The sequence below is a fragment of the Carcharhinus amblyrhynchos genome, chromosome 2 (assembly GCF_965287045.1).
Source record: "Carcharhinus amblyrhynchos chromosome 2, sCarAmb.v2.hapA, whole genome shotgun sequence".
Classification (NCBI taxonomy): domain Eukaryota; kingdom Metazoa; phylum Chordata; class Chondrichthyes; order Carcharhiniformes; family Carcharhinidae; genus Carcharhinus; species Carcharhinus amblyrhynchos.
In genome coordinates this window covers 91,184,962-91,207,159 of record NC_137325.1, presented here as the reverse complement: position 1 = coordinate 91,207,159, position 22,198 = coordinate 91,184,962, and the positions used below count along the sequence as shown (strand labels likewise).

The window sequence follows — 22,198 nt, the reverse complement described above, 5'->3', positions numbered from 1 at the left end:
CTCTTTGAAGTGAAACTATGAATTCCAAAGCTTATTTTCGTTATCAGAGGTTACACAGTTGAATAAAATGTTTGTTGTTATTAGGGATAATATAGTTGAAGCAATATAAATGCTATTATATGAATTAGATTGCTTTTTGGATAAAATCTGTAACATACATTTATAACTTTTTTTAAAATCTCACCATGGGGTCATGGGTCCTGGGTGAGTTGACATGTTCAGTTTAAAGACAAAGGGGAGGGCATAGGCTGACATAAATTGGCTCTAAATTGATATAGAGGTTGTGAAAGGCCATGGGGGTTGATGGGGGGAATAGCTTAGCATTGAGAGTATGAGAGGGAAGGGTGTGCAGAGAGGAATATGTTGAGTTGAGTGTAGGAGATGCTTTGGGGACTGGGGGGCAACAAGAGGCAGCATAGTTTAACATCGGTGGGGCAGGGGGAGCATGAGGACTGGAAGCCTGTTTCATGTTTTTCTTGTTTCTTTAAAACTTTGATATAGTGCTGGTACTACAAGGAAGACCTGCCAATCTTGGCTCCGCACCCAGCATTGTATGCAGTCTTTCCAGGGTTTCATGCATTGAATTCCGTGGAACCCAATCAGCCCAGAATAAAAGTGTGGACGGGATTTTCTCCTCGATGGATTAAATGCAGTGACGGGCACAAAAGTGGTGCTTTTTCTGTTGGCTGTAATGGTGGATTTCCATGCCAGATCATCTGTGTTTCACCTCATCATAGATGCATCAGCAGGCTGAGCATTGAAACTCGTGGCAGAATGGGCTAAAAACGAAAGTCACCAAAGTCCCAGAGGCTGCTCTCCCCATTTTTGAGAGGGAGCACTAATTGGTGGTGATTTAACCTGAGGGTCACCAAACCTCAGCTGAGAGACAAGGTCAAAAGCTGGAGCCTTCATGAATAACCTCAGCCGTTATGCAAATTGAGCCCGGGTCTTGATTTTGTTCTACAACAGCGTCCAACACTGAGACTTAATGCCAGCATATAACGCTACTTGGGCTTCTCCTGAGATATTGTGCTCCACACCCAATGCGAACGGGAGAACCATTTTTGGCTTGGTCTCAGATCTTTTAATCTGTAGAATGTTTGATCATCCTCATTTATACCTATCCCTAACCCTTGAATACAACTCATTGCCAGACATGTATCGAATGATTTTGGAAGGAGTTAAAAGACTCATGGTAAAATGCTTTTGCTGAAAGTGGAAAATAAATAATTGCAACTGAACTGTAAACGTGCTTGTAGATTATTAACCATGTACTTGTATTTAGATCTGAGTTCATAATCCCATGCTAATTAAAGTACATTACCGCTGTCTCTAGCATTTTAAATATTTGAAGCAATTTTCCTTTGGCTAATGAAAGCAATTCTGAAAAGCTCTTGTCCATATGTTAGATCCACATGTCTTCAGATCACCTTGCGATCACCGGTCTATCTACTTATTTGAATGTTATCAGCTTCAATCTTACTTGCCACCTGATCACTTGGTCTAGCTGGTGTGAAAGAAAGGTTGCGATCTGTCCAAATCTTTCATTGTGCCCTATATATTGCTTTAACTGTTAGAAAAACTTGATTGGGTTCTACTGTGTCCCTGCTTTGCAGACATTTGATAAGATTCGTAAAACATTCTTATGGTGATTTAATAACATTATTCTTGTGGTTTTTCAGCTACATAGCATTTCATTTCACCTGTGTTAGTTAGTTAGTTAAATGACTACCAAAGCTTCAGACCTTTCAGTTTCCCCAGAACCTTCCCCTTAGTGATAGTCACCACACTCACCTGTGCCCCCAACCCTCCTGGGGCTCTGGCATCCTACTGGTGTCTTCCAGTATGAAGACAGGTGCAAAGTAACATTCAGTTCCTCTGCCATTGCTTTGTTTCCTATTATTACTTTGCCAGCCTCATTTTTCAGTGGCCCAATAGCTATTTTTGTCTCTCTCTTACCTTTCATATATTGAAGAAAACTTCCTATCTTCTTTTATATTACTAACTAGCTTAGACGCATATTTCATCTTCGCCCCTCTTTATTGATTTTTTAGTTGTCCTCTGCTCACTTTTCAAGGCTTCGCAATCCTCTGGCTTCCCATTAATCCTTGTTACTTTGTATGCTTTTTTCTTTTGTTTTTATGCTGTCCTTGACTTCCCTTGTCAGCCATGGATACCTTGTCCTCCACTTAGCTTGCTTCCTCCTCCTTGGAATGAATTTCTGTTGTGCCTCCTGAATAACTCTCAGAAACTCCTGCCATTGCTGTTCCATTGTCTTCCTTGCTAGGCTCCCTTTCCAATCAACTCTGGCCAGTCTCTCCCTCGTATTGGCTACAGGTATAGTGCCAGAAGACTGGAGGATAGCAAACGTTGTCCCCTTGTTCAAAAAGGGGAGCAGGGACCATCCTGGGAATTATAGACCAGTGAGCCTTACTTCTGTTGTTGGCAAAGTTTTGGAAAGATTTATAAGGGATAGGATTTATAATCATCTAGAGAGAAATAAATTGATTAGGGATAGTGAACATGGTTTTGTGAAGGGTAAGTCGTGCCTCACAAACCTTATCGAGTTTTTTGAAAAGGTGACCAAAGAGGTGCATAAGGGTAAGGCAGTTGATGTGGTGTATATGGATTTTAGCAAAGCATTTGATAAGGTTCCCCATGGTAGGCTACTGCAGAAAATGCGGATGCATGGGATTGAGGGTGATTTAGCAGTTTGGATCAGGAATTGGCTAGCTGATAGAAGACAGAGGGTGGTGGTTGATGGGAAATATTCAACTTGGAGTTCAGTTACTAGTGGTGTACCGCAGGGATCTGTTCTGGGGCCACTGCTGTTTGTCATTTCTATAAATGACCTAGATGAGGGTGTAGAAGGATGGGTTAGTAAATTTGCTGACGACACCAAAGTCGGAGGAGTTGTAGACAGTGAGGATGGATGTTATAGTTTGCAGAGGGACATAGATAAGCTGCAGAGCTGGGCTGAGAGGTGGCAAATGAAGTTTAATGCGGAAAAGTGTGAGGTGATTCACTTTGGTAAGAGTAACAGGAGTACAGAATATAGGGCTAATGGAAGGACTCTTGGTAGTGCCGATGAGCAGAGAGATCTTTGTGTACATTTGCATAGATCCCTGAAAGTTGGCACCCAAGTTGACAAGGTTGTTAAGAAGGCGTATGGTGTGTAGCTTTTATTAGTAGAGGGATTGAATTTCGGAGCCCTGAGGTCATGTTGCAACTGTACAAAACTCTGGTGCGGTCGCACTTGGAGTATTGCGTACAGTTCTGGTCACCGCATTATAAGAAAGATGTGGAGGCATTGGAAAGGGTGCAGAGGAGGTTTACCAGAATGTTGCCTGGTATGGTGGGAAGGTCTTATGAGGAAAGGCTGAGGGACTTGAGGTTATTTTCGATAGAGAGAAGAAGGTTAAGAGGTGACCTAATTGAGGTATACAAGATGAACAGAGGGTTAGATAGGGTGGACAGTGAGAGCTTTTTTCCTCGGATGGTGATGGCTAACACGAGGGTAATAGCTTTAAATTAAGGGGTGGTAATTATAGGACGGCTGTCAGAGGTAGGTTCTTCACTCAGAGGGTAGTAAGGGCGTGGAATGCCCTGCCTGCAGCAGTTGTGGACTCGCCAACTCTAAGGGCGTTCAAATGGTCAGTGGATAGGCATATGGATAACATTGGAATAGTTTAGGTTAGAGGGTCCACTGGTCGGCGCAATATCGAGGGCCGAAGGGCCTGTACTGCGCTGTAATGTTCTATGTTCTCGTGTCTTTGTGGTTACCTTTATTTAATTGTAATACTATTATATCTGATTCCACCTTCTCCCTCTCAAACTGCAGGGTAAATTTTATCATATTGTGGTCATTATTCCCTAAGGGCTCCTTCACCTTAGTTCCCTAATCAAGTCTGCCTCCTTACACATCACCAAATCCAGAATTGCCTGTACCCTAGTAAGTTCTGTCACAAGCTGCTGCAAAAAACCATCTCTTAAACATTCCACAAATTCCTTTTCTTGCGATCCACAACCTACTTGTTTTTCCCAGTCCACCTGCATATTGAAGTCCCCCATGATTATTGTAACATTGCCTTTTTTTATATGCCTTTCCTATCTCCTGAATTATTTTCTGCCCCACATTCTGACTACTGCTCGAAGGCCTGCACATAACTCCCATCAGGGTCTTTTTACCTTTGCAATTCCTCAACTCTACCCACAGAGATTCTATGCCTTCTAATCCTATATCACTTCTTGCTATTGATTTAACTTCATTCCCTACTAACAATGCAACCCTGCCCCCTTTGCCCATCTGCCTTCTGGAAGGACACAAGTCCTTAGATATTTAGATCCCAGCCCTTGCAGCCACACCTGTCTGATGCCCACAACATCATACCGGCCGATTTCAACGTGCACAACAAGCTCATTTACCTTGTTCCGTATACTGTGCACATTTAGATACAACACCCTCAGTCCTGCATTGACCACCTCCCTTCTCATATTTCTCACCTTTTTTGCTCTGCCTGAGGTTAGACTTCCACCACCTCCTAGATTCTCTGTTCTATTACATGGTCTGGGAACTTTACTAACCTCTCCTGAGCCCCTACCTCCATTAATCTATACTTCTACTCTCTCGTTTAACATTGATTTTCTAATTCTCCATACAATTGAACCCCCCCCCCCCCACAATTTTAGTTTAAAGCCCTATCTACAGCCTTAGTTACACGATTTGCCAGGAGTCTGGTCTCAAAACAATTCAGATGAAGACTAGGGGAGAGGCTGGCAGCATAGCACTGAATGGCCACTGTGCATGCATTGATCTGTCATAATGAGATCAGTGCATGCGCATCAGCCCGCACTGCTGGCCTCCCAATCACTGGCCAGCTCAGTGACCCCGTATTGCTGCCTGTCCCACCCACTTTCAGCTCCGATCGCTGACCTCCCTCCCTCTGTCACTCAGTCGAAGTACAGAGGGCTGTAGGAACTCTCCATTCCAAATGATCATTCCCAGAGGCCCCATCCCTTTGTCACTGCCTGATGCCTGGTGGGCAGCACTAAGGATCCCCCTGGGTATTGGCACTTTGGGCAGTGCCAGGGGATGAGGCTGGCACTGCTAAGCTGGCAATGCCGAGAGAGCGCCCTCCTTTTCCCTGACATCCTGAGGTGCCACGGTAGCCTCCCCCTTTACTCCAGCAGGGTTGGGCTCCAAGTGGGGGAGCTCTAATAAACACCACCGGAGTGGAACACTGCTGGCAGATGGCGGGGGGGGAAAACTCTTGCAGGTCTGGAGATTTCAGTCCCAGGCCCACTAATGATATTCAAAATACGTTCAAATGACCATTTAAATAAATAATGCAACTCCACGCCAATTTCTGGAAGAGAGTTGATAGTGCCAGAAATCTAGCTGCTGCAGACTCATGGAGGCCAAGGTGGACATTGGGGGGGCCTGTTAAATGGCTTCCGCTTGAGTCTTCTGGTCCTCTGAGAGTGGGCTGGGTAAATCGCCCCCATTATTTTGGTAACAGTACTGTATAATTGAAAGAGGTATGTTCAGTGTGCTATGCTTAGTATTACTACATGACAGTAATTATCTCACAGCATTACTACAGCAGGTTATTTTTTTTGTAAACCTCTCTACCATCCAAACTTGGGCTTGGGCATTAAACCAGGAAGACAATAACTGCTAGGAAAGTAGCAGTTGTTCATGAACATTCATGATTTTCCTGCTAATCTTTTACAAGCTTTAACAGTCATTCATGCTATATTACTAAACTAGGAACTATATGATTTCTACTTATCCAGAGTAGCAGTTTCTCATTGGTAAAACAATACAGTTACCCTTATTGTAAACTTTGGTTGGTAATCTACTGAAGGCACAATTTGGACTAATAGTTCATCAAAATTCTCAGGACAAAGGCCTTTTCCAAGGAGAGCAGGACCCTTTTGCAACAAAGCCATTATGTGAAGCCAAAACATAAAATAGACAATATCTATCCCTCATGTCGGTGATGCCAACAGTCTCCAGATGATTAATCTGACATGCCCCATTAGCAGAATTGTATTACCTCCCTTTCAGTGCTCCATTCTTTGAGGATTGGTTAGAAAGAAAATAATTACAATGCGGCACGACTGTATTCCACTTGCAACAATTCATAATGAATTCAATTTGCTGGTTCATTCTCCAACAGGAAGCAATGCCTAACTTAATTTATTAATGATTACCTCCCTCAACATCTAGGTCTCTTAGCAAAACAATAGCTGGCATATTCAGTCATCCTGTCTGTCGACAAACATCCTTTCATTGTTTTCTTGAAAAGATACAAAACATGATATTTGGTGGTGTAAAACTAAACTACATCTGTGTTATATTGGTTTTAACATCTCAGGCCCAGAATTTCGGAGGGCATGTGCTGTTGGCCCAAATGTAGTGAAACTGGACCATCCATCTGTCCTTCCCAGAGACCTTGGCTGGAATTCTCCTGCTGTTCGTGCCACCACTGCCAGTGAAAATGGACAATCTGGCACTCGGTCAGATTTCAGTTCACTGCAGAGGAACTAAAGAATACTAGCTGCAGACAAGCTCAGAGAATCCAATCCCTCATTTCAAATTGCATAGATGGGGCCCATCCAGCTTTCAAGGACACTTCAGGAGTGCCTACCACAGACCACCAATTGAAAGAGTAAGGGTGGCACAGTGGCAGAGTGATTAGCACTGCTGCCTCACGGTGCCAGGAACCCAGGTTCAATTCCAGCCTCAGGTGACAATCTGTGTGGAGTTTACACATTCTCCCCATGTCTGCGTGGGTTTCCACCGGGTGGTCTGGTTTTCTCCCACACTCCAAAGATGTGCGGGTTAGATTGATTGGCCATGCTAAATTGCCCCTTAGTCTCATGGGGATTAGCAGGGTAAATTTCTAAAATGGAGTTACGGGTTAGAGCCTAGGTGAGACTGTTGTTGGTGCAGGCTTGATAGGCTGAATGGCCTCCTTCTGCACTGTTGGGATTCTATGATTTTATGAAGCTACTGTTTCTGCATAATGGTCCTGAAAGGATCCAAACAAGAACATTCTTTCTTACCTTTCCATTCTCAATGGTGCAAAAAGACTTATTTGAAAAGGATCATTTCGTGTTTCTGAAAAATTCCTACTAAAGTTACAGCAGGAGATTGGAAGAAGCCCGCACAGAAATTATTGGTGTTATCACCTACAGTGCTCAGATAATATATTGAAAATGTTGGCAAAATGTTGTCTGCAATATTAAATCATATGTATATTTGTTAATCTTAGCTCACCTGGTAGTTTTTTAAAAACTTTTATATTGTAATTACCCTCAAGTTTAGACTTCAGTATATTTGAAATATCTTGCACGATTTAGTTGTGCCATTCTAGGCTTAATATCTTAATTGTATTGATTGTCTCTACTTCTATTATCTCACTGTCATGAAGTTGCCCTGTCAGTTTTCACCTGTGGGACTTGCAGGATTTTAATTTTACCTATTGATAACATTGGTGTAGGCATCTATTCTATGTATCCTAGGTTTACTTCGACCAAAATGTTCAAATCACAATTTCTAAATGCATTTGTCAATGCCAAATGAACAGTGTTACAACCAGCAAGAACATTTGTCAGGACTTGCCCTTTCTTTCCCATTCTTCAATTGATTGTAACAGGCTTTTTAAAATTTATATGGATGAATATGTTAATTCAATATCTATGTTTAAACATTTGCATGATGATTGCAAATAAACTGTTTAGAAATCATTTGCTGGCATCCATGACAGAGGGAGAATCTTCCCATGATGATCTTGAAACTTTCTCTGTAGTTGAGGTTGATGTAAACTGCACTTTTTGGAGACAGTCTCATTTAAACTGTAATCTGTTTTCTACAAAAGTCAATGCAACTGTACTTGAGGTTCTTTTCCATGGAATTTCTCTATCCCTATACTGGTTTCCCAAAATGTATCAGATATAGGGGTAAAATTTTTGGTCCTACCCACCACAGGAATCATTGCAGGCACCGCAGGCAATTTGACAGACCACTTAAAGACCTATTGACCTCAGATGGGAATTTCAGGTCTTGGGACAAGCGACCAAGAAGTTCTACCCACACTGTCTTGCACTTGGGAGAGAGGAGAGAAAGATGCAGTTACTGCTTCATTGGCAAATTTCTTCCCGATTCCTTTTTAGCAGCTTCCATGTTATATCAAAAGACATTTCCTAATGGTTCTTCCAGTTATATGACCTCTCTCCCCACAGTGATTTCAGAAGCCAATTGATTATTTCATGTCTGAACAGACCTTGGTTATTGCACTGGCCTAGGTGATTAGTTTCTTTAATGTTCGAGCCACTGCCTCCGGGATGATTCATCCTCCATCTTCAAAATAGCCACTGTCCCATTGACATTTTGTCTCCACTTGAAAGGTATTGCTATAGCAATGCAAATAATGAAGGCCAGTGCAGTTTTGGTAATTTTTTGTCGTGACATCAGCCGGTGTGAAATATGAGATGACCTTGGTGTGCCTTTATTGTAATCCACATTGGATCCTTCCAGAGACTGGCTGACATGCAATCTGTAACATTTCTAACTTCTTCCAGTTTTGGCAATAGGTCCGCAACCTTTAATGTTAACTGTTTCTCATCTCACAGATGCTGACAGACCTGCTGAGCATTTTCTGTTTTATTTCAGATTCCAGCATTCCCAGTAATTGGGTTTTGTTTTAGGTTTTTTATGATATAATGCTGTGCTGAAATGTCCTGCGTGTGTTTTGTGTATCACCTCTGATCCCAGAGACAGTAATAAGCATCTTGTCTGCATTTGTGCACAATATTGTTGTTTACAACAGGTTCAAATTGGAATTGTTTATAGTCCTAGAAACTAATAGGTGCATCTGGTATGGTCTATTGGCTGTCCTAACTTGATTATGACAACTATTTCTTGCAGCATAGAATGTTCTGCTGTCTTACTTTTTTCAGCAATCTGTTGCTTTTTTTATGGATAAAGCAGTCCAAATGTTCAGCCATATCTTTGTCTTTTAGATCATTCTGTGTTTAACAATATTTTCGGAGTGAATCTGCAGTTATTTCTGATGCTTATGGTGGACATTTGAATTGTAATTTGAAAATTCATTGATCATACTCTGCTCATGCAGTAAAACTATCCATAATGATTTTCAGAGTGCTCTCCTGTGATTCAAGATCAGTTTCCATGTTGGATTTATCCCATGAATGTCCTTATGACATTTCCACAGTAATTTCAAAAGGACAATGTTCATTCATCAAGGGGTGAATGATTGTAAAGGTTTCTCTGAACATCCCTTGAATCTTGGCCATAAAATTCCTTAATTTCTTTTGCCCCACCAGTAGTATTTGGAATTTATGACTGTGTCAACTTTGCAGGCATCCACACCTCTTTACACCTGCCTAGTGTATTACAATTCTTCCCATTCTTAAGAGTTTATCCGTTACTTGTGTGTGTTTTTCATTATGGCTGGAATTCTCCAGTCCTGCGTGTCCCACTACCGCTGTCAACAGGAATAGGAGAATTTGGCGCTCAGCTAAATTTCCATTCACAGCAGAGGGATCGGGTAATTCCAGCCACGGGCGAGTTCAGAGAATTTCGACCTATATCTTTGATCCTGCAAAGTATGTTCACATTCTAGTAATGACAAATACCTGATGATGAAATATCCAATGAACTTTTCAAGTATTGTGCCACGTTATTTAATGTTGTCATTGTCAACTTGAATAATCTAAGAATATCCTATGTTTTATCACCCATTCAGTATATCAATGGGCCTGATTTTATCATCGAGTTGCGTCCACTTTCAGGCATGAAAATTTGCTAAAGTTGGGCATGAGGCGAGTAGCATGATCTGCACCCGCCTCCGCGACAGTTCCCCCTCTACCAAGGCCTGAAAATGGCTGCGATCAGGACTGCGCCCGAAACGGGTGCGACAGCCATTTAAATGTATTCACATGCATTTAAATTGACTTAATGGGCTGCACGCCCAACTTTACTGGCACTTCCCCCTTTACCACTGCATTCGCCCATCCAGATTTGGCGCGAGTTGGTGGGGCGGGGGAGATCGGTCGAAGGCTTTCTGCTTGAGATCGATGGGGGTTTGGGAAGGGGTGTCTGCTGCCATTCTGCCTGTGATCAGTGAGGGGGAAGGGGGGATCCACTGCCACGCTGCCTCTGATCAGTGCGAGGTGAGGGGGAAGCAACCCACGATCGTTCTGGGTCATGGAGGGGTGGGGGGATAAGGAGATAGTAATGTTGTGGGGGTGGGGCAATGTCTATGAGGGCCAGGGGGAGGCATTATCCAGTTTGGGAGGGATGTGGCAGGGAAGCAGTATTCTATCATTTTCTTTCTGCACATGTACAGCTGGAGACGCTGATTGGAGCTGCAGGATTTTGGGTGCATTAAGCCCCGCCCGTAGGCTTTTGCAGCGTGATTCGGAATTGCTGATATTTTTCCAGGTAGAGTGCATATGGGGGCACCTGATAACGGATCTAAAAGTCGGATCTGAGATACTCCCAGTTTTAAATCCGCCCAGAACTTAGAATCAAAATGATAAAATAGTGCTCAATGTATTTATTTGTCTGATTGTAGTCCTATAAGTTCCTTCCAATACTATGCAATAGCATTCCTAATGCTTTGCTGTGCTTCACTTCCTTGAGCTGGGTATAATTCTTTCTTCATGAAGCAGACATATTGGCTTCTATCATATTTAGTTGAAACATAATTTGTGCTTTAGTTGGATCTAACTGATTTTAATCCACAACACTCTCTACTTCCCCTGAGTTTTTTCATGGACTTCTGTGTTTTCTTCATCTTGCTTACCAACAACACTCCAGCAGCTTAATTTTAAAAAATTACTTTGGTTTTTAGACCTTTGCATGAATAGCATTTGAAGAACAGGCACCTTTCCCCCACCCATTCAATGTCATCCCCTGCAACTTTGGCTCCAGGACAGGATATTTTCCTGGCTGAGTTTCCAGTGAACGCCTACTAACACTAAAGTTCAAGTTCACTGGATGAACCATGTGTTTTTGGACTGTGGTCTCTCAGCTGAAATGAATTATCATGCTCGTACTGGTCATACTCATCCTCAGTAAATTAAGTATGTCTTTCTCTTGAAAACAAAACTTTCATTTTCCTCTCTCTTTCTCCATTCTACAAACCAGTAAACAGAATTCAATAAAACTCAACATGCCAACTTTCTTTTTTTATTCCCCAGAATATTTGCCTAACAACTGTAACTACATGAGCACTGAACAGCAACAGATTAATTTCTCTGAATCTGTCAGGGCTGTTTGACCTCAAACTAAATTCAAATATTTTTGACATTGAATTTGGGTTCAGTTCCAACATTTCTTTCTCAGCTGCCTCCTGTCCTTTCCTGCAGTGCATTCTGCTGAGTCAAGGTGCTCCCAAGCATCCCTGTTACTTTACAATGTTTCTATTTTTCAACCATATGTGTGCTATAGAATTCAGAGGGAGATTGAGGAACAAGGAAACAAAGAAAGGGATATAAAGATTGGCAAACACACTAGATCAAAGAGTTTTAAGCACCTTCTTAAAGAGGAAGAAGGAGAAAAGGCAAAGGGGCTTTCCAAATGCCCAGTGGCCGCGTGTATGCTGTCAGTGGGAAACCCTGGCATTCCAGAAACTGCAAGATGGGTAGGGACTTATCAAAGCAAAATTTTCCATCATTTTGGCTCAACATTTTTGCTTTGGGAAAAAGACAGGAAATTTAGTTGTTTAATCTTCCAAAGTCAGTTGGTCATTGCTAGATGACTTTTTAAAAAATCTAATCTCAGGATGTAAGCAATACATAGAAACATAGAAGATAGGAACAGAAGGAAGCCATTTGGCCCTTCGAGCCTTCTCTGCCATTCATCACGATCATGGCTGATTGTCCAACTCAATAGACTCATCCTGCTTTTCCACATAACATTTAATCCCATTTTGCCCCAAGTGCTATATCTACTCTTTTTGAATGTATTCAATGTTTTGGCATCAACTACTTCCTGTGGTAATGAATTCCACAGACTCATCATTCGTTAGATGAAGGAATGTCTCCTCGTTTCCATCCAAAATGGTCTACTCTGAATCTTCAGACTGTGACTCCTGGTTCTGGACACACGGAAGACCCAAGACAGTATTTGTTGTTCATCCGTACTTACACCAAGGAGATTAAGGATCAACCATATTGGAGCTGGAAGATGGTATAGATCAGCCATGATCGTATCGAATGGCAGGGCAGGCTTGAAGGGCCTGATGGCCAATTCTTGATTCTATTTCTTGTGTTTCTTCTGGAACTACATACAAACCAGGTTGATTTGGAATGGCAAATTCCTTTCCCTGACCAACATTAATAAGCTATTTTAAAAAAAAGGTTTTTTTTGGTGTTTGCCCACAAATAAAGAGATTTTTAAATTCAATTTTGAAATTTATTTTTGATATGCAATGATCCCACCTACTTTTCTGGAGAGCAGAGAGAAGACCAGCCATGATGTAGCTTTATTCATAGAATAACAGAATAATACATCATGGCAAAATGCCATTCTGCCTATCATTCCTGTGCCAGCTCTGTGGTAGAACTATCCAATTATTCTCACACTGCTGTTTATTCCCCTTCAAGAATTTCAATTGACTGGACCTTGGGTCCGAATGATTAAAAAGTGTCTCCCTTGTCAATTCTTGGTTGCTCAACTCTCAAACAGCCAATGTTCCTGGGAAGAACAAAGAAATATTTCAAAGGCATCCTGAATTTCTTCTTGATGATTTGATTTATTATTGTCGCACGTATTATCAGACAGTGAAAACTATTGTTTCTTGCGTGCTATACAGACAAAATATATCATTCATAGAGAAGGAAATGAGAGAGTGCAGAATGTAGTGTTACAGTAATAGTTAGGGTGTAGTGAAAGATCAACTTAATGAAAGTAAGTCCATTCAAAAATCTGACAGCAGCACAGAAGAAGCTACTCTTGAGTCAGTTGGTACGTGACCTCAGACTTTGTATCTTTTTTCCGAAGGAAGAAGGCAGAAGAGAGAATGTCCAGGATATGTGGGGTCGTTAATTATGCTGGCTGCTCTGCCGAGGCAATGGGAAGTGTAGACAGAATCAATGGATGGAGGTTGGTTTGCATCTTGGATTGGGCTACATTCATGTCATTTTGTAGTTCCTTGAGGTCTTGGGCAGAGCAGGAGCCATACCAAGATGTGATACAACCAGAAAGAATGCTTTCTATGGTGCATCTGTAAAAGTTGGTGAGAGTCGTAGCTGACATGCCAAATTTCCTTGGTCTTCTGAGAAAGTAGAGGTCTTGGTGAGCTTTCTTAACTATAATGTTGGAATGGGGGAACAGGACAGGTTGTTGGTGATCTGTACACCTAAAAACTTGAAGCTCTCGACCCTTTCTACTTTGTCCCCATTGATGAAGATAGGGGCATGTTCTCCTTTACGCTTCTTGAAGTCAATGACAATCTCCTTCACTTTGTTGACATTGAGGGAGAGATTATTGTTGCTACACCTGTTTACCAGATTCTCTATCTCATTCCTGTACTCTGTCTCATCATTATTTGAGATCTGAGCCTCAGCAAGCTTGAAAATTGAATTGGAGGGGAATTTGGCCACACAGTCACAGGTGTATAAGGAGTATAGTAGGGGGCTGAGAACACAGCCTTTGTGGGGCACTGGTGTTGATAATAATCATGGAGGAGGTGTTGTTGCCTATCCTTACTGATTGTGTCCTGTGAATTAGGAAGTTCAGGAAGGATTGACATTAATGACTGGGAGGAGCTTGCTATCAATCAGTAAAAATGATTTCTAGTCCCAAGAACTTCACAGATACTATGAGGGGAGAGTTTAAGTAAATTGGCTGCAGGGTGGTCACAAGGATGAAATGTTGGAGAAGAGAATCAAGGTGTATAGAGATCTAGAAGAGTGACAACTTGTCCATCAAGCTGCATCATGCTGAGTCACGATGTCCTAATGATGAGACAGAGCTGTGGCAGAGAAGGAAACAGAAGGAAGCAAATCCTGCATTCCTCATCTTACTACCTCATGGAACATCTTGCCCTATATAAGCAAAGATCTGAAGGTTGAGAATCAACCTGTTCAGTCACTTGAAGTTTCTTGGCAGAAATTGGTGATCCTGACTGGATGCCATCCTGGAATTGAGGGACAGCCACCATGACTTTAATATCCCAATAGATTTCACAATAATGCCCCCACTAACAATGCTGTCTTTTTCAAAAACTTTTTGTAACATACTGGTAAATTTGCTCCTCAATCACCTTCCCATTATTTCTTGGTCTACAGTGTACGCTCAGTAACTGTTCTTTCATTCTAACCATTTTCATTCCCTCCTTGAGCTTTCAATTTGCCCATCCACCTCCTGTGTTTTCACAATTTATTCAATCAATTTGAAAAAGAAATACCTGGAATTAAGAATCTCCTGATGGCCATTGTCAATTGTCAGAAAAACCCACCTGATTCACTAATGTCCCTTAGAGAAGGAAATCTGCCTTCTTATCTGATCTGGCCTACATTTGACTCCAGAACCAAAGTAATGTGGTTGACTCTCAACTGTTCTTGGGCAATTAGGGATGTGCAATGAATGCTGGCCAACCAGCAATGCCCATTTCCAATAAATGACTTTTTTTTAAAAAATGCCACCGAAACTCCCCACTCTAATTTTCTTTTCAATATTTGGTGAACAACTTTTAGCTAGGAATATTAAATTACCAATTTACTTTCATTCCCCTCTCACTTAAGATACTCTCTATTAATGTAACTATATTTGTAATTCCATGTGGTGATTTGTGCATTTACAAATATCCAAATCCATGTTATACTGCTTTACATTTGTTCTGTCTCTGATTCCTCCTATTTCTGAACACTCCTTCACCTTAGTGCTATTTCTTTTGTCTAGTTCTCCATGCACTTTGATTCTCCTTTCTAACATTTTATCCCAGTGACCATCATCCAGCCAAATTATCTGAACTCTCCTCCTCCAGTACTTGTGATGTCTTAGGACTAGTAACAGTCAAAGACAGAGCAGAATTAAAACTGCATAAATAACATGTCTCCTTTATTAAAACTGTTTCTTCCTTCTGCTTGCAGACTCCCTCTGCTGATACAAGTATGCATGGATCTGCAAGTGAATAATAGGCACATGTTGCATTTTTCAAAAAAGTAATGTGCTGTAGTATGTTTTAACTTTCCTACAAAGAATTTGGTCCCAACTCCATTGAGGTACACCAGTTCATCTAGAATAGGTCCCTCCTTCCCCAGAGTTAGTCTCAATGCCCCAAGAATCTAAACGTCTTTCTCCGACACCAATTCTCCAGTCACACATTAACCCCTGCTATACTCACTTGTTAATGACACTGGTAGTAAGCCAGTAATTACACATTGGGGATCCTGCTTTTAACTTCCTGCCTTATTTCTAAAATTCTGACTGCAGGATCTCAGAGGTTTTATTTCCCGTGTTGGTAATTGCCATATGAAACATAATTTGTTACTGTTCCTCTTTCTCTCCCATCAACCTATTCTACATCTTATCAGGTAACCCTTACCCTGACATTAGGGACGTAATAGATCATGCAGGACATAGGTCAATGGCTACAAAAATGTCCTTCTCTCCTTCTGATTACTGAACACCCATGATTACTGCATTTCTCAACTTGACTGTATACCCCTATGCAGTCATTTGCCCTTCAATGCTGTGAACATGCTTTGGACTGAATTTCTCCAAGATGTGATCATTCTTGGCGGTATTCAGCATTGAAAACTGATCTGAGAATTCCTCACTCCTGGAAGATTATGCAGAGCAAATGTCTAAATGTAGACGTTTTTGCAGTTTGCTCCTGAGTTTAGCCTACAGGTGATGATATTCCTGCCCTGTGAAAAGGATCAGTGGAAATTTAAACCTAGCATTCAACTCTATGACAAAGGCTGTACAGAAGCAAAATAAATCATTTAGTCTACCTCACATTTCATATTAGTTTTAGTTTTCATTTATCTTGACAATTGATGCAAAAAAATTTTTAATATAAATTATGTTTAAAAAATCAATACCAAATCTGTCACCTTGCTCAGTGAGTCTGAAGAGTATTATATCCTTTCTATTCTAAAATTCCTATTATTAAGCCTTTCTGAATTTGGAGTTTGCCGTGTAGAATTGATTATTTTGTGTGATTGGGGTTTTTGATAATAGATTCCATACATAGAATCGTAGAATCCCTACATGGCAAATGGAAGATATATAGCCTATTGAATCTGCACCGACAACAATCCCATCCAGGCCCTATACCTGTAGCCCCATATATTTACCATGCTAATCCCTCTGACACAAAAGGGCAATTTAGCAAGGCTAATCAACCTAACCCACACATCTTTGGACTGTGATCTTTATTGTTAAGCTTCCAGGGAAATGCCTCTACAAGTGAGTTCTAAATATAATCAGGAATGTAGTTTCAGTGGAGAACAGGGTCACGGAATGAACCATTTTGCTTAAAAATAATCTAAACATGGGGCAACTGGATGGGATAGACACCAAGCCTTTCAATTTTGGAATCTGATTCAAATCCATTCCAAACTGATGATTGAAATTTACCTTGGAAAGGTTCTGACTGAAACGGGACTGAGCTGTCTCATTCAAATTCACAGAGTGATTGGGCCAGGGCATAAAATCATCCTTAATTTGACCAGCTCCCTCTGAAGTGCCACAGGATGATTGGGAAATAGGAAAAGTGCCATATGGATTAGAGTAAGAGAATCTCAGCCGATTTTGAGCTGAAGTACGAGTGGTGGGAGATTTGGTCTGTGCCTGGCTGTGCTACACTGAATCTCGGAGTGTTTGTTGCTGATATTCGATGTGCAAAAAGTAAAGTGTGCCATTCCATAGCCCTGACTTACCTCCTTGATAAATATTACTATTTTTAAAAGTTAACTCTAAACATTTCATCATCCAATTTCCAAGACTAGGATTTAGACTAATTTGGCAGGGGGTGGTACCCAAAGCAGTAAGGAGGCAGAAGAGAAGATTGAGGACAGCACAGAAGTTAAAGAGAGCATGTTGAATAGTGAAGGCAATGTCAGTAATCCTGGTATGAGATAGATCAGGCAAAAGCAGGGCAGAGAGCAAGGGAAGTTTAGATTAAACTGCATTTATTTCAATGCAAGAGGTCTGATGGGCATGGCAGATGAACTCAGGGCATGGATGGGTACATGGGAATGGGATATTATAGCTATTACTGAAACATGGCTAAGGGAGGGATAGGACTGGCAACTCACTGTTCCAAGATACAGATGCTATAGGAAGAATAGAACAGGAGGTAAGAGAGTTGTGCTTTTGATTAGAGAGAACATCACGGCTGTACTGAGAGGGGTTAATTCTGAGGGTTTGCCCACTGAGTCTATATGATAGAACTGAGAAATAATAAAGGGGAGTTCACTTTGATAGATAGTGCTATAGGCCCTCAAATAGTCAGCGGGAAATTGAGAAGCAAGTATGTGAGGAGATTACAGATAATACCAAGAAAAATAGGGTGATAATAGTAAGGGACTTTAATTTTTCCAACATTGACTGGGACAGCCAAAGTATTAGGGGCTTGGATGGAGAAAAATTTTGTTGAGTGTATTCAGGAGGAATTTCTCATTCAGTATGTGGATGGCCCGACTAGAGAGGGGACAAAACTTGACCTCTGCTTGGGAAATAAGGACAGGCGGGATAGGCCGAAGTGTTTAGTGAGGGATCACTTTGGGACCAGTGACCATATTCCACTAGTTTTAAGATACCAATGGAGAATGATAGGTCTGGCCCGAAAGTTAAATTCTAAATTTGGGCAAGGCCAATTTTGATGGTATCAGGCAGGAACTAGCAGGAAGAGCTTCTACGAATATATAAATGGCAGAAGAGTCATTAGGGAAAGAATGGAACCTCTTAAGGATCAACAAGGTTATCTATGTTTGGACCCACAAGAGATGGATGAGATCCTAAATGAATATTTCTCATCAGTATTTACTGTTGAGAAAAACATGGATGCTAGGGAACTTGTGGAGAAATAAATAATGATATCTTGAGGCGTGTCCTGGAAATCTTAAAGCGGATCGAGGTGGATAAATCTCCAGGATCTAATGAAGTATATTCCAGGGTGTTGTGGGATGCTAGGGAGGAAATTGCAGGTCCTCAACTAGAGATACTTAAATCACCAATAGCCACAGGTGAGGTGCCTGAAGATTGAAGGGTGGCAAATGTTGAGCCTTTGTTTAAAAAGGGCTGCAGGGAAAAGCCTGGGAACTACAGACCGGTGAACCTAATGTCTGTAGTGGGTAAGTTTTTAGAAGGTATTCTGAGAGAAAGGATCTACAGGCATTTATAGAGGTAAAGATTTATTAGGGACAGTCATCATGGCTTTTTTGAGTAGAAGATCATGTCTCACAAATTTGACTGAGTTTTTTGAAGGGGTAACCAAGAAGGTAGTTGAGTGCAATCGACGTTGTCTACATGGATTTTAGCAAGGCCTTTGACAAGGTACCGCATGGTAGGTTGCTGCATAAGGTTAAATCTCACAGGATCCAGGGTGAGGTTGCCAATTGGAGACAAAATTGGCTTATGACAGAAGACAGAGGGTGGTTGTAAAGGGTTGTTTTTCAAACTGGAGGCCTGCGACCAGCGGTGTGCCTCAGTGATCGGTGTTGGGTTCACTGTTATTTGTTATTTGTATTAATGATTTGGATGTGAATTTAGGAGGCATGGTGAGTAAGTTTGCAGATGACACTAAGATTGGTGGCATAGTGGACAATAAAGAAGGTTAGTTAGGATTGAAAGGGATCTTGATCAATTGATCCAGTGGACTGATGAATGGCAATGGAGTTTAAGTTTATATAAATGAGCAGTGATGCATCTTGGTAGATCGAACCAGGGCAGGACTTACTCAGTTAATGGTAGGGCATTGGGGAGAATTGTAAAACAAAGAGGTCTAGGGGTACAGATTCATTGCTCCTTGAAAGTGAAGTCACATGTGGACAGGGTAGTGAAGAAGGCATTTAGCATGCTTGGTTTAATTGGTCAAAACATTAAATATAAGAGTTGGGATGTCTTGTTGAAGTTGTACAAGACATTAGTAAGGCCACACTTGGAATATTGTGTACAGTTCTGTACAGTATTATAGAAAGGATATTACTAAATTAGAAAGAGTGCAGAAAAGATTTACTTGGATTCTACCAGAACTTCACAGACTCTCATAATACTACAGTGCAGAAGAGGCTTTTCGGCCCATCAAGTCCACACCAACATAAGAAAGGCCCTGGCCTATCCATCTAATCCCACTTGCTAGCAGTTGGCCCATAGCCTTGAATGTTATGGCATGCCAAGTACTCATCCAGGTGCCTTTTAAAGGATGTGAGGCATCCTGTCTCCACCACCCTCTCCAAACTTAATGGTTTGAGGTATATGGAGAGGCTGGATAGACTGGGACTTTTATTCTTGGAGCGTAGAAGACTTAGGGGTGATTTTATAGAGGTCTATAGAATAATGAGCAGTACAGGTAAGGTTAATAGTCAACATTTTTTCCCAACAGTACAGGAGTCCAAAACTAGAGGGCATAGGTTTAAGGTGAGAGGGGAGGGATACAAAAGGATCCAGATGGGCAATTTTTTCACACAGAGGGTTGTGAGTGTCAGGAATGAGTTGCCAGAAGTAGTAGTGGAGGCGGGTAAAATTTTCTCTTTTAAAAAGCATTTAGACAATTACATGGGTACGATTAGTATGCAGGGATATGGGCCAACCGCAGGCAATTGGGTCTTGCTTAATAGTAAAAACTGGCCAGCATGAACAAGTTGGGCCAAAGGGCAGGTTCCCATGCAGTGAACCTCTATGACTGATTTATGTACCAGTTTGGTTCAATGATAGGCCTCTTTTCTTGATGTTGTCTTGCTTCCTAGGTTATTATTTCAAGACATTCTCCAGATACTTTGAAAACACAAACTAAGCTAAGATGCTGTTTTTCAGACTTTAAAGATTCATGTTGGTGTAAAAAATACCATGGCACTGTTCAAAGAAGAGTTAGGTTGTTTACACAGTCTCCCAGGCAATATAGATAAAGAGAAATTGTTTCCAGTGTATGAAGGGTCGATACATAGAGGGGACACATTGAAGGTGATTTGCAAAAGAACCAGGGATGACATGAGGAAAACTATTTTGATACAACAAGTAGTTAGGATTTGAAATGTACTGTCAGTTATGGTAGTTACAGCTTTAGTAATAGCATTTAAATAGGAATTGGATAAATACTTAAAGGAGAAAAATTGTAGGGATACAGAGAAAGAGTGGTGAAGTGGATTGTTCTTTGGAAGAGAAAGTGCAGGCTTGATAGGCCAAATGGCCATGTCCTATGTTTTAATTCTATGTTTCTCGGACCTGCCCCTCTCTAATTTATCACTCAGTTTTTATTTTAGTTTCTGAAATCTATCACTTTCCTCTGAAATCATTGTCAATCACATCTTTGTCTTGTGAGTCTGTGCCATTATCCTTGGCCACAACACTGCAGGCTACAACCTTGCAAGGTTTCCCTTCTCTGTCTATTTTGCACAGGCCTATCCATTCACCAATTTCTTGTTGTCATTAACCTTAATAAGGTTGATCTGATGCTCAGCACAAAGGCAACAGTTTTCAGGTGACAAGTTCCCACCTCGACCAACTTAACACATTTTGCCTCATCACAAATGCCTGCCAGGACACACAATTAATGTTATCAAAGCAGATCAACTGGCAATTTATTTAATTGTTACTAGTGGTTTGGAGGGAACTTGTCACCTGAAAACTGTTGCCTTTGTCTAGTGGCTGTATTATAAATTAATTGATTGCCTATGAAGTACTTTGAAATGTCCTGAGGACATAAAAAGTACCAGATGTCAACTGATTCTTCCTTAAAGCACAACCTACATTCATATGGTGCTTTTAAAATTGAAAAATATCCCACTGTGCCTCAGAGAGATTGACTGGAAATGACTATTGAACTGAACAAGGGGAGATCAGGAGGAGGATGTTTATCAGAGTACTCCTACTCTGCTGCCAGAACTTTGCAAAAATGCAGCAGGAACAACATTTATCACACCTGCATTAAGGTTATAGTGGTGGATCAGCAGCAGCTCTAAAGATGCTCTCAAAGGCTGAGTAACAAAAAACTGGCTGAGTTTCAAGGATGGTTTTAAAGAGGGAGGTGTTGAGCTGCAAGCATTTAGGGAGTAAATTCTGGGATCACTGTTCCCAGTGATGGAAGGAAAGCTTAACAAGAGGCTGGAGTCAGAAAAATGGGAACATAGGTGTGTGATCATTATCATGGAGAGAGGAGAGAATGCTTCAACTAACGGGAAGTGGAAGAAAAGCTGCTCAAGGGCTATCCTCCACAAAAATCAATTTCTTTAACCCCTTTTCTACTTTGCAAGGTAGACACCAGTGCCTGTTCAATATGTGCTGTATTTTTTAGATCCAGCACCTCTTGTTAAACTGGACCATTCATCCTAAGACCTGCTTCAGCAGGAGCATGTGCATTGTGTATGGAAAAAGGACATGAAACCTTTGCACTGATGAACACTTCTAGTACAGTCTACCATATTATCTGCATACACAATAGAATACCAAAAGATGTTCTGACTGACAATTTAACAAGTACTGTTGGGGAGGGTTTAACCTGATTTGGCGGGGGGAGAAGTTCCAAACAAATGGCAGAAAGGAGCAGACGGGTGCGCAGTGGTAATGTTTCTGGACCAGTAACCCAGAGACATGGTTGGGAAGCATCCTGAAATTATGATGTACAAGTTGACCTTTGAAACTTCAAAAAGTCCTCCCACAAATGGGAGTTGCCTCATGTGCTGAGTATAACATGTGAAGTACTGGTATAGGTGGTTGTTGTTTCAAATGTGAAAAAAAACTGATACTTCACATTAAAACAAATGCGTCATGTTTTACTTTATTAAATAATTCTATAAGGATAGCTTGAACCACAATCAAACATTCTGCATTTCAAATTCTTTAGCATCTGATGAGTTAATTGAATTCACCCTGAATTTCTTTGCTGAAGGCATTTATTGTTTGGATCCCATTCAGGATCACTAGAATTGTTTTTGAACCTTTCCACTTCACGGTTTTGTTGCTAGGCACATCAAAATTCATGGCTGTTTC

General features: G+C 41.2%; 1 protein-coding gene across 1 annotated transcript in view; it reads left to right on the top strand.

The window, feature by feature from the left end:
- igfbp1a (insulin-like growth factor binding protein 1a) overlaps positions 1 to 22,198 on the top strand; it is a 97,099-nt gene that overhangs the window by 29,468 nt on the left and 45,433 nt on the right. The gene's annotated exons all lie outside the window — the stretch shown is intronic.